This window comes from Lontra canadensis, unplaced genomic scaffold (genome assembly GCF_010015895.1).
Source record: "Lontra canadensis isolate GAN:19392208 unplaced genomic scaffold, GSC_riverotter_1.0 scaffold45, whole genome shotgun sequence".
Lineage (NCBI taxonomy): Eukaryota > Metazoa > Chordata > Mammalia > Carnivora > Mustelidae > Lontra > Lontra canadensis.
In genome coordinates this window covers 15,191,399-15,201,636 of record NW_022631039.1, presented here as the reverse complement: position 1 = coordinate 15,201,636, position 10,238 = coordinate 15,191,399, and positions in this window count along the sequence as shown.

Genomic DNA, 10,238 nt, shown 5'->3' with positions numbered 1-10,238 from the left:
CTCCACGTCCTCCGTCACATCACCTCTATCATCACCACTATCATCACTGCCCTCATGTCCTCCATCACCTCCAACATCACCTCCATCATCACCCCATCACCTCCATCATCACCTCCATCATCACCTCCACCATCATATCCTTCATCACACCCATAACCTCTATCATCATGACCACCATCACCTCCACCATCACATCCTCTATCACCGCATCACCTCTATCATCACCTCCATCATCTCCTCCATCACCTTCACCACAACCTCCACCATCACCACCATCACCTCCACCATCACGTTCTCTATCACCTCCATCATTACTTCTATCATCATGTCCTCCATCACCGCATCACCTCTATCATCACCTCCATCATCTCCTCCATCACCTCCATCATCGCCTCCATCATCACATCATCCATCACCCCATCACCTCTATCGTCACCTCCATCACCCCCATCACTTCCATCACCTCCACCATCACCTCCACCACCACCTCCATCACCACCTCATCAGCTCTATCACCACTGCTATCATCACCTCCATCATTACTCCATCACCTTCATTATCCTCTCCATCACCCCCTCCCCATCCCCACCATCTCTCATTCCTATACCTGTCATACCACCACACCCATACCTTCAACACCATTATCATCCCCCTCTGAGCCCATTTCCTTCATTACTAAGATCTGGGTATCTAGTATCTGGAGTTCCGAGGCAAGTGGCAAACCCTAAAGTTCCAATGTGGGTCTTCAGACTCCAACTACAGGGCTCTTGCCTCTCTGCTCTTGGTCCCATGGCCCCACCAGTTCCCTCCAAGGCCCCATTCCCAGATGTGGAGATGTGCCCACAGGAAGCCCAGCTAAAAATCATTCTGAGATCCTGTTTGCAAAGCTCTGTGTAATCCACATATCTAGACACTCTTCACTTTTCCTAATGAACCCAAAAGTGCCAACTTTATAGAAATTCCATGACTTGTACAAAGCACCTGGGCTCTCCTCGGAGCCAACATGGTGGTACCCCACCCCTCGCCTCCCCCTATCTCAGAACCCTAAACTCAAGCTTTCCTCGGTGAAATCTGGCAGGTGTAAGTGCACCTCCGAAGACGGCCACGAACAGAAGAGCCATGCCACACGTGTCTCGGGCCACAGGCAGCACTGCTGCCCAACACAGTACCGCTCGTCACTCATGGCCACTTACATTTAAGTTAAAAGTGGAATTGTTTTAGAGGGAGAGTGGGCTGCAAGCAGAGATGATCCCCCAGCACCGAGTGCAGCGCAGACCCTGACATCATGACTTGAGTGACATAGGGAGTCGGACGCTCCACTCACTGAGCCACCCGAAGTAAGAGAAATTTTAACCCTTCGGTCCCTCGATCTCACAGGCCACACTTGCGGTGCCTGGTAGACACAAGGAGCCAGGGGCTGCCATGGTGGACAGCAGCTCCTCCCGTGTGAGTGGATGTGCTTAGTGTGTTGGACAGCACGGGCCCGGAGGCAAGAAGCCGCATCAGGACGTCCTCGGGGTCCAGAGCTGCCAGAACAAAGGGCTGCAAACCAGGTCTGTCCCCTCACAGCTCTGGAGACTGTCAGTCGGAGAGGAAGGAGTTGGTCCGCGGGTCCCTCTGGCGCTGTGAGGGACAACCTGCTCGGTGTCCCCTCCAGCCTCCAGCAGCTGTCGGCAATCCCTGATGCTCCTGGGCTCGTGGACAGAGGGCCGCGCCCCACCATCGCTGCCGCCTGGCCTCCTCCTGGTGTGTGTGTCCCTGCTCCCCTCTTCTGTGAGACCCCACTCCAGCGTGACCTCCCCTTAACCATCACACCCGCAGAGTCCCTGCTTCCAGGTAAGACCTCCTGCACAGGTTCTGGGTGGACATGAATTCTGGGGGGGGACACCACTTGACCCAGCATGCCCCCACCCTGCGGCTCCCTCGTGTCCCCCTCACCATGTGAGCCACACCCCACAGTGCTCTTCTGTCCACCGTCTACTCAGCCTCCAGGGCATAAGCTCTTGTGTCTGGTACCTGTCTCATCCCCAGGGCTCACCCAAAGCCTAGCCCGTGGCATCCACTCAACAAACACCTGCTGAATGAGGGGATGAGCAACACAAGACTCACCATGCACCTGATCACAGGCCTCCGCAAGGCCTCAGTCATGTTGTGCACCCTAAGGCAGAACGTTCTGGATCCGGGCAGAGGATGGGGGAAAGATCAGCCTGGCTCCCAAGCCTGGATCTGCTGGGTGAGCGGGTCAGCCACCCACCTGCCTGAGCCCTCATGCCCTCCTCGGTACTGTGAGCCGGGGGACACTTGCCTCTGGGGCTGACCCAGGAGTGGGTCAGTGGATGCCCAGGGTCTGACGGGCAATCACCCCAGTCTCCACCATAGCCATGGACAAAGGTGGGTCTTGAGGAGGGAGCTGTCCTCACTCGAAACCCGGGAGTGTCGCACCAAGCCTGTGGGGCTCCTGTGCCACATGGTCCTGGGGAATCCATTCCATGGAGCCACGTGTCTAGCACGGTGGCTGGCAAGTGCAGCATGTCGCCGCTCCTGCCTGCCCCCCAGAGTCCCTGGGGACTGGGCCCAGAGGGAGGCAGGGGAGGAGGAAGCTTCTGGAAAGCAGCCACGCCAGAGTGGTGCTGGGCCTCCTCCCACAGCCCGCCCAGGCCAGGCGCACACTCCTCCCTCCAAGAAGGGGAAGGCCAGAGGGCTGGTGGCGAACTCTGTCCTAGCAGCTCCCCAGGGGCTCCCAGGCAGGCTTGGGTTTCTAAGGAGCATTAACTACGTCTTACAAATTAAGATAGCAACTCGGAGGACTGAGGACATTAAAAATAGCTCGACTTACTCACCCCTCCTCAGAGTTCTGTGGGAAAGAGTCCGGCAGCTGCACAGCTGACCCCACGGGCCTCCCGCTAACTCAGAGCTAGCCCAGCTCATGGAGAAAGTATGGGAGGAACTCTGGTGGGGCGTGCCTACAGTGGGTAAGTGGCCAGGCGGCTCCCCCAGCACCGTCCCTTGGTGACGAGGGGACACCACTCAAAGAGCATGCCGCTGTGGCATCAGCCCCACGGGACTGGCTCAGTATTGGTCACAGCCCCTCGGGCCCCTCTCTCTGCCACTTCCTCTCCTAAAACTGCCTTTTCCCAGCCCGCTCTGCACAGGAAGCCAGCCTTTGGCCCCGTGTTCACGTTAAGAAGGGACATGTTAATACACAAGTCCTTGCATGTGCATACACAAGGACGTAAACAACTTAGGAGGCCTTTGGCTCAAGTACAGAAGAGCCAACTTGGAATGGCTTTCAAGTGTGACAGGAAGTTCGGGTTGGGGCACTCAGGGATTATGTGACATCACAGGATGTGGGATGTCTCCTCATCTGTCTTGCCATCCTCATTTGGCCTTGGTCCTCAGAACTGGTCCTCATGGTTGCAAGAAGACTGCTATAGCTCCAGGCATCACATCCTTCTCCACTAACCTCTAATGACACCCCTGGCTGGTGTGTCCTTGGAAGAGCCAAGAGGATATTCTCAGAAACCCCCAGCAGTCCTCCCTGAAGTCCCATTGCCAAAATGACTGCAATAAGTGTGTCTCTTCATCTTTATGCTAAAGTGAACATGTATTCCTTTTGTAATATGAAGAAAGAAAGTTTAATATATTTTTCTAAAGAAACCATCTGGTCAGTGGCATGTAGAACCGTGGGGTTGGTCCTTCCAGGGCAATCCCAGCTTTGCAGGGAAGGTCCCGGATAGGGTGGGTCCTGGGAAGCCAGGGCCGCACATGAGACCATAGCAAACCCCAGATCCCAAATGTAGGACTGGTTATTGCTCCTGGGTGCACCCCGCCTGGTTGCACTCTGGCATGGAGGGCTCAAGGTGGGTAAGGCCTTTTCCACTAACTGGCTGTGTGATCCTTGTACGACACAAGGACGGTCACCTCACCCGAAGCTTCCTTTGCCAGCTCACAGGGGCCGTCTGGCCTGGCCATTCTCACAAACCCCAAACCTGCACAGCCTGGCATATGAGGAGCTTCCGTGTCCCTCACACGAAGCCTGCCCCGGGATCATTCGGGGACCCAGGCTGTGGGAAGCACAGCTCTGCCCTTGTCCAGAGAAAGGGTTAGCTTCCCTCCCTGGCTGCCCAGCATCCTTCATGGGGACCCGGGTTCCGATCACACACCATGACGCCATACCACACGGCAACAAGACACCGAGTAAAGTGGTTGTTTCCCGATGGCCCCACTGGGATGCGGAAACAGAGTTTCAGGGCACAGACCCCAAAGCCTCCGAGCAGGAAGCACTTCGAGCTCGGTGATGCATAGCTCCAATGCTGTGTGGGTTTGCAAGGAGACAGCAAGGGCTCTGTGTCCATGGCACCCCCTGACCTGGCTTGGGTGCTGGCCCTCCCCATGGCTGGACAAACCCTCCTGTGTCCTCAAGCAGTTTGCACGATGGGGCAGACCAATGCATCACTGTTGTTGTTCTTGTCACATTAAGACACAAAATTAATTCAGCCTCTTCTGACCTCAATCTGAGGAGCCGAGCTCTTGGAGAGATGAATTATTCATATTTTTGGAACCCATTCTCCAAACATGTGTAAAAATAAACTGGGGTTCCCTCCTAAAATGGGGCTGTTTTACCCAAGGGCCTTTCCCGGCAGGACCCCCCCCACGGCCCCCACCGCGGGTCATGACACCCTACGGGCTAGAGGCGGGCAGGCACCAGGGACGTGGTCCAGGAGGGTGGGCTCGGATCCCGCAGCCCAAGGGGTTGGCCCGCTCTGTGGCCTCCTCACCGCCCCCCACTCTGGATCCCCACTTTTCTTATCCACAAAGCAAGCGTACCAAACCAGACAACGGCCGAGGGGCTCCTGAGGGCTTGGTACCAACATTCTGTGGCTATAAACTGGAACATTCCCAGTGCTCTTCCTTACATGCACCAGCACCTGGGCCTGGGGAAGGGCCAGGTGCTCTCAGAGCTCTTGTAAGGGAGGGAGGGCCAGGCAGGACATGGTCCTGCCAGTGCACTCATTTTCATCCCTCTGTGGTTTTTGCTTGCATCTCCTTTATGGCTGATGCTACTGGACATCCTTCCCTTGTCTGCCTATTGTCAGCTGCGTGTCTTCTCCAGTGCGGCACTCAAAATTTGCACAGCTACCGTGTATCTGTCCCTTGCTCCGAAAACCACAGACCTGAGACACCATCCTTCCTGAAGGTCATGGTCTAGCGGGCAAGGCCGAGGTGACACTACTTGGAATTGAGCATAGGACTTTGGCCAAGCCCAGGCTCTGGGGGGCTTCCCTCCTTATGCACCTGAGGAACCCTGGCTCCGGCAGCCACCTTCTAGGTCTTGAAACCTGGAGAGACCCCCGAGGTACTCATCTGTTAGCTGAGGACAATCAGGGCCCTGTGCCGTGCCCCCAGCTCAGCTCGAGACCCCAGGGGCACAACCAGAACTCAACACACTGCCACGTACCCAGCACAGTCTCCGCTGAAGCTGGGTGCAGAGTCAGGGACAGCTCCCCGAAACTGTGGCCAGAGCCAAGCCTCTAGAATGAGTAGACAGGTGCCATCCCAGAGGGGCCTCGAGGGGATGCCCTCTGCACAAGCAGCCCCAGCACAGAGCATCAGCACCAGGCTTCATGTTCCCGAGACCCCTGGATGCTTCGATTGCCAAAAAGCCCGCACTGGGACCCCTCAGCTCCTGGGGAGAGGGCAGGCTGTTTTCCCTCCTAGAAATCCATGGCCCCTATCTCAGTGTGGCCTGGGAGGGGCAGGTCAGGAACTGACTTGGGGGCTTGGCCCGGTGATGCCATGGGGAGGGGTCCTCCTAGAAGCCTCTGCCCCATGGTTCTCCCAGGACCCTTAACTGCCACTGCGGGCAGAGCCTTAAGATTCAGATGGAAGGGCTGCCCAGGGTTGGGAGCTGGTGGGAGGCCTGCTTACAGCTCCTGTCAGGTGAAGGTGGGGCTGGTGTCCAAGGCCTAGAGAAGTGAGGAAGTGGCTGGGATGTGGGTCCCTCTGAGCTCCCAGCATGCCCAGCCTGGACATGGGCAGGCACCTGGATCGGGTAATCCAGCCCAGGTACCAGAGGAGGAAAGAAATCCCCTCTCTCTAGACCTGGGGAGGAACATTTTGGGGGTGCTATGAAGCAGACCAACAGAAACAGAGCCAGGGGAGACAATACGCCTGGGGTGGGATGAGGTGGGCCTGGAGCCTCAGGACTGCAGGCCCTAGAAGTGGGGTGGGAGGCGGCAGGGGTCAAGGGCCTGCCCTGTGGCCCTGGGGGGAGCTGACCTCCACTGGGGCCTGGGTGAGGGGGCTCCTGACCCTCTGGAGGGTCCCCTCCTCCCACATCTGCCCAGGGTGACAAGGCATGAAGACTCCCAGAGAAGCCCCAGACTGAGTGGCCTGATTCCATGGTTCCTGTCACCCCAAACCAAGTTGCTCTCCTCTTGGACCCCAGGCCAAGGCCCAGGCATGCTGAGCAAGGGTAGGGTGGGCACAGGAGGCACCAGGGGTCCGGCCCCACCAAGGCCCCTGATTCAGCGGTGAGGAGGCCCAGAGAGCCAGCCAGAGGGCAGGAAGGAGTGAGCCCAGCACAGGACCCCAGGATGGGAGGCAGCCCAGGCCTCAGTTTCCCATGGACCCCAGGGGAACGGGCAGGACCAGAAAGCATGCTGGGACAGGTCCTATGAGCTGCAGGAGTCGGGCCAAGCCGCTCACAGCCCAGACCAGGAGGGGCTCCCCTAACAGAGGCTGGCCTCCACCACAAGTAGGAAGGCCAAGGGGAGGCTGGGTGGCGGCAGGAAGCCAGCACCTGATCCCACTAATTAATGGCTTCAAACTGCCCCGAGGAGCAGCCCAAGCCCAGGAGCGTCTGGCCTCCAGACAGTGGCGTCTCCTCTGAAGAAGGGCTTTGTCTAACTTTTTTTTAATGTTTGGAAACCAAAGGCTAACCTCGCCTAATCTCTCCATCTTGTCCTCACGGGCAGCCCCTCAGCAGAGCTCAGTAACAGGTGGTCTGGGGTGGGGAGGTAGGGGGCAAGGGAGGATGGCAGCTCCCTCCTCCCCCTACCCCACATCCTCCTCCCTCTTGCCCCCACTGCCCGGACTCTGTTAGAGGCAGAGACTTCCCAGAGTTGCCAAAGGGCGCTCTCAGCTGGCCCTGTGGGGGACACTCTTCCCCTCACTGCTTCATCCAGGGCCCCTGCTGGTCCTGGGGCCTCCACTCACGCTGGGACTCTTCCCTGATGCCACCAGACAAGGGCGGGTACCATCAGCAGGCAACCTCAAGCCCCAGAGAGGCTGAAGACCCCAGGGAGTTAAAACCCAGACAGCCTGAAGTTCAAATTCTGACTCCTCCACTTATGAGATTTGGCACAAGTGCCCTTCTGAGCCTGCACCTCACTTTCTCCTCCTGGAAAACAGAGGCTGCTCATGACTCCTAACTCGTGGAATGGTTGTGAGAATCAAACACCCAATCCAGCTAGGGATCCAAGCTGCTTTAGCCACTGCTGCCATTTTCCTTCAAGCCCTTACATTCCTCTGCAATTTTTGTTCATTCTGTGATTAATGCCCAACTTTCCTCTTTTCCATGGTTAGCTCCATGGAAATAAAGATTCAGTGATGCCAAGCACAGTGATAGGCCCCTGGCAGGTGCTCAAGAAATGTTTGTTGGATACATGAATGACGGATAGATAGATGGATGGATGGGATGGAAGATGGATGGATGGGTAGATGGATAGATGGATACATGGATAGATGGGTGGGTGGACACATGGATGGATGCGTAGATGCCAGGATGGATGGATGGAGGATGGATGGATAGGCAGATAAATGGATGGATGAATGGATGGAGGGGTGGATGGGATAGATGGATGGTTGATGGGGGTGGATGGATGGATAGATGGCTGGACAGATGGTTGGATGCTTCAATGGATGGATGGATGGTAGATGGGAGTAGGTGGATGGATGGATGGATGGATGGATGGATGGTAGGTAGATGAGGGTAGGTGAATGGATGGATGGACAGATGGACAGATGGATGGGTAAGAGGGTAGGTGGATGGATGGATGGATGGATGGTAGATGGGGGTAGGTAGATGGATAGATGGATGGATGGATGGATGGATGGATGGATGGATGGTAGATGGGGGTGGGTGGATGGACAGATGAATGGATGGATGGACGGATGGATGGGTAAGAAGGTAGGTGGATGGGTAGATCAATGGAAGAGGCAGTTACAATCTGATGTCCAACTGCAGTGCCCACAAGAGGCACCCAGCTGGGTCCCAACAAGAGAAACGCTCCACCAGAACTGACCAATGCTTGCCTCCCTGTGGAATGTGGGCCACCCTACAGTACAGCACAGAGAAGGGCTTCAGCCTTGGACTACTAAGGGCCAGGACGCCCCATGCCCATCCCCCAGGTAAGGGAGAGGAGGTCCAGGTGTTACTGGGCAGGGGCTGGGAGGGTCAGGCCCACATGGGGAGAGCCCTGCTGTGCCTGGGGAGGGGCGTTTGCCAGGGCCTCCACTGCTGTCCCGGGCTGGGTCACATTTGTGGGATGTTAGGACTGACTGTTCTTCAAAAGCTGGAACCGAGGTCACTGTGGGGCGTCCTCCCGCACCCCACAACCTGGTGGGCTTTGCGCCTCCCCAGGCCCCTCCCTCTTACTCCCCCTCTTGGATGCCCTTCGCACTGGAGTCACTCTTGCCATTTTTTGTGAAAAATCCATTTATTGTCTTCATTGCTCAGAGAGCTATCATCTCTAGGCTGCGGCTTCCGAAGGCGTTGCCATGGAGATGAATTTTCTGTCATAAATAAAAGTATTCTGGGGTCAGGAGATCTCAAGCATAACTAGGACAGATTTTGAGGGGGAAAATGCCAGAATTTTTTAAGCACACGAGATTTGGGCTGCTATTTTCCAGAGGGTGTTTTTCGGGCTGTTATGAATTTGGCACGGGAACCCAGCCCGCCTCCAAAAGTGGGGTCTATCCCTCTGCTGTCCCCAGTCAGGCCTCCCTCTTCCTCCTGGTCATGGGCTGGAACCTGCAGAACCTGGTGGGAAGTCCAGTGCATGTGCTCAGGGTGCGGGCCAGAGGACCTAAAGATCGGCAGGCTCTGGGGGGGGGGGTGTCCCCAGGCCCCAGGAAGAGCCTAGGGCATCACTGTGTGTCCTCAGACACACCCTCCCTCTCTGCCCCTAGAGCTAAGGCTGGCTCACCCAAGATTCTTGGCACATTCTTCAGCCTCCCCAAAGGGGCCGGCCTGGAGTCTGTCTGCTCAGGTGTTTCCCTGGGAGCTTGGGGCCAGAGAAGGTGTGAGAGGGTGTGACTCCCAAGGGCACCCCCACACACACACACGCACACAAGCTCACTTCCCACCAGCCCCGTGTAAGTTAGCTTTAGGGATTTCCTGTGTTCAGGGTCACGGAAGGTCAGCGTATGAGGAGGTGGGTGGGGGGTGGTAGCCAGGAGCCAGGGAGGAAGGTGTGCAGGGCTGAGGGGCCTCTAGCCGCCACCCAGGCAGACAGACAACAGCAGGCGCGCAGCCAAGGGCTGTGTGCCAACCCCCCCACACCCGGCATTAGGTAAACAGAGGCCTCTGCCCACGGCCCCAGCCCCAGGCCTTGTACAGAACTTCCCCCCAACCCAATCCTGGAGCTGAGGCTGCTGCCTGAGACTGGGTCTGGGAGGGGACAGCTGTAGTCCCCAGGGTCTTCCCAAGGTAGCTCTAATCCCAAGGAAGGTGGTTTCCAAACAAATGAAGGAGAAGGAAGGGAAAGGGGAGGGGGGAGAAAGTAAATGGAAAGGGAGGTGGGGGAGGAGGGGGAGGAGGGGGAGGAGGGGGAAGAGGAGGTGGTGAGAGGGATAGGGAGGAGACAGGAGGGGGAGGGAGGAGGGACAGGGAGGGAATAAGGAGGAGGGTGGAGGGGAGAGAATGAGGAAGGAGGAGGGTAGGGAGAAGAGAAGAGGAGGGAGGAGGGAAGGGAGGAGGAGAAGGAGAAGCAGAAGAGAGAAGAGAAGGAGGGAGGAGGAGAGGGAAGAAGGAGGGAGAAGGAGGGAGGAGGGGAGAGGAAGAAGAAGGAGGGGAGGGAGGAGGGAGAAGGAGGAGGGAGTAGGGGAGGGAGGAAGGAAGGAGAAGCAGGAAAGAGGGGAGGGAAGAAGGAGGGAGGAGGGGAGGGAAGAAGGAGGGAGAAGGAGGAGGGAGGGAGGGGAGGGGAGGAGGGAGGGAGGGGAGGGGAGGAGGGAGG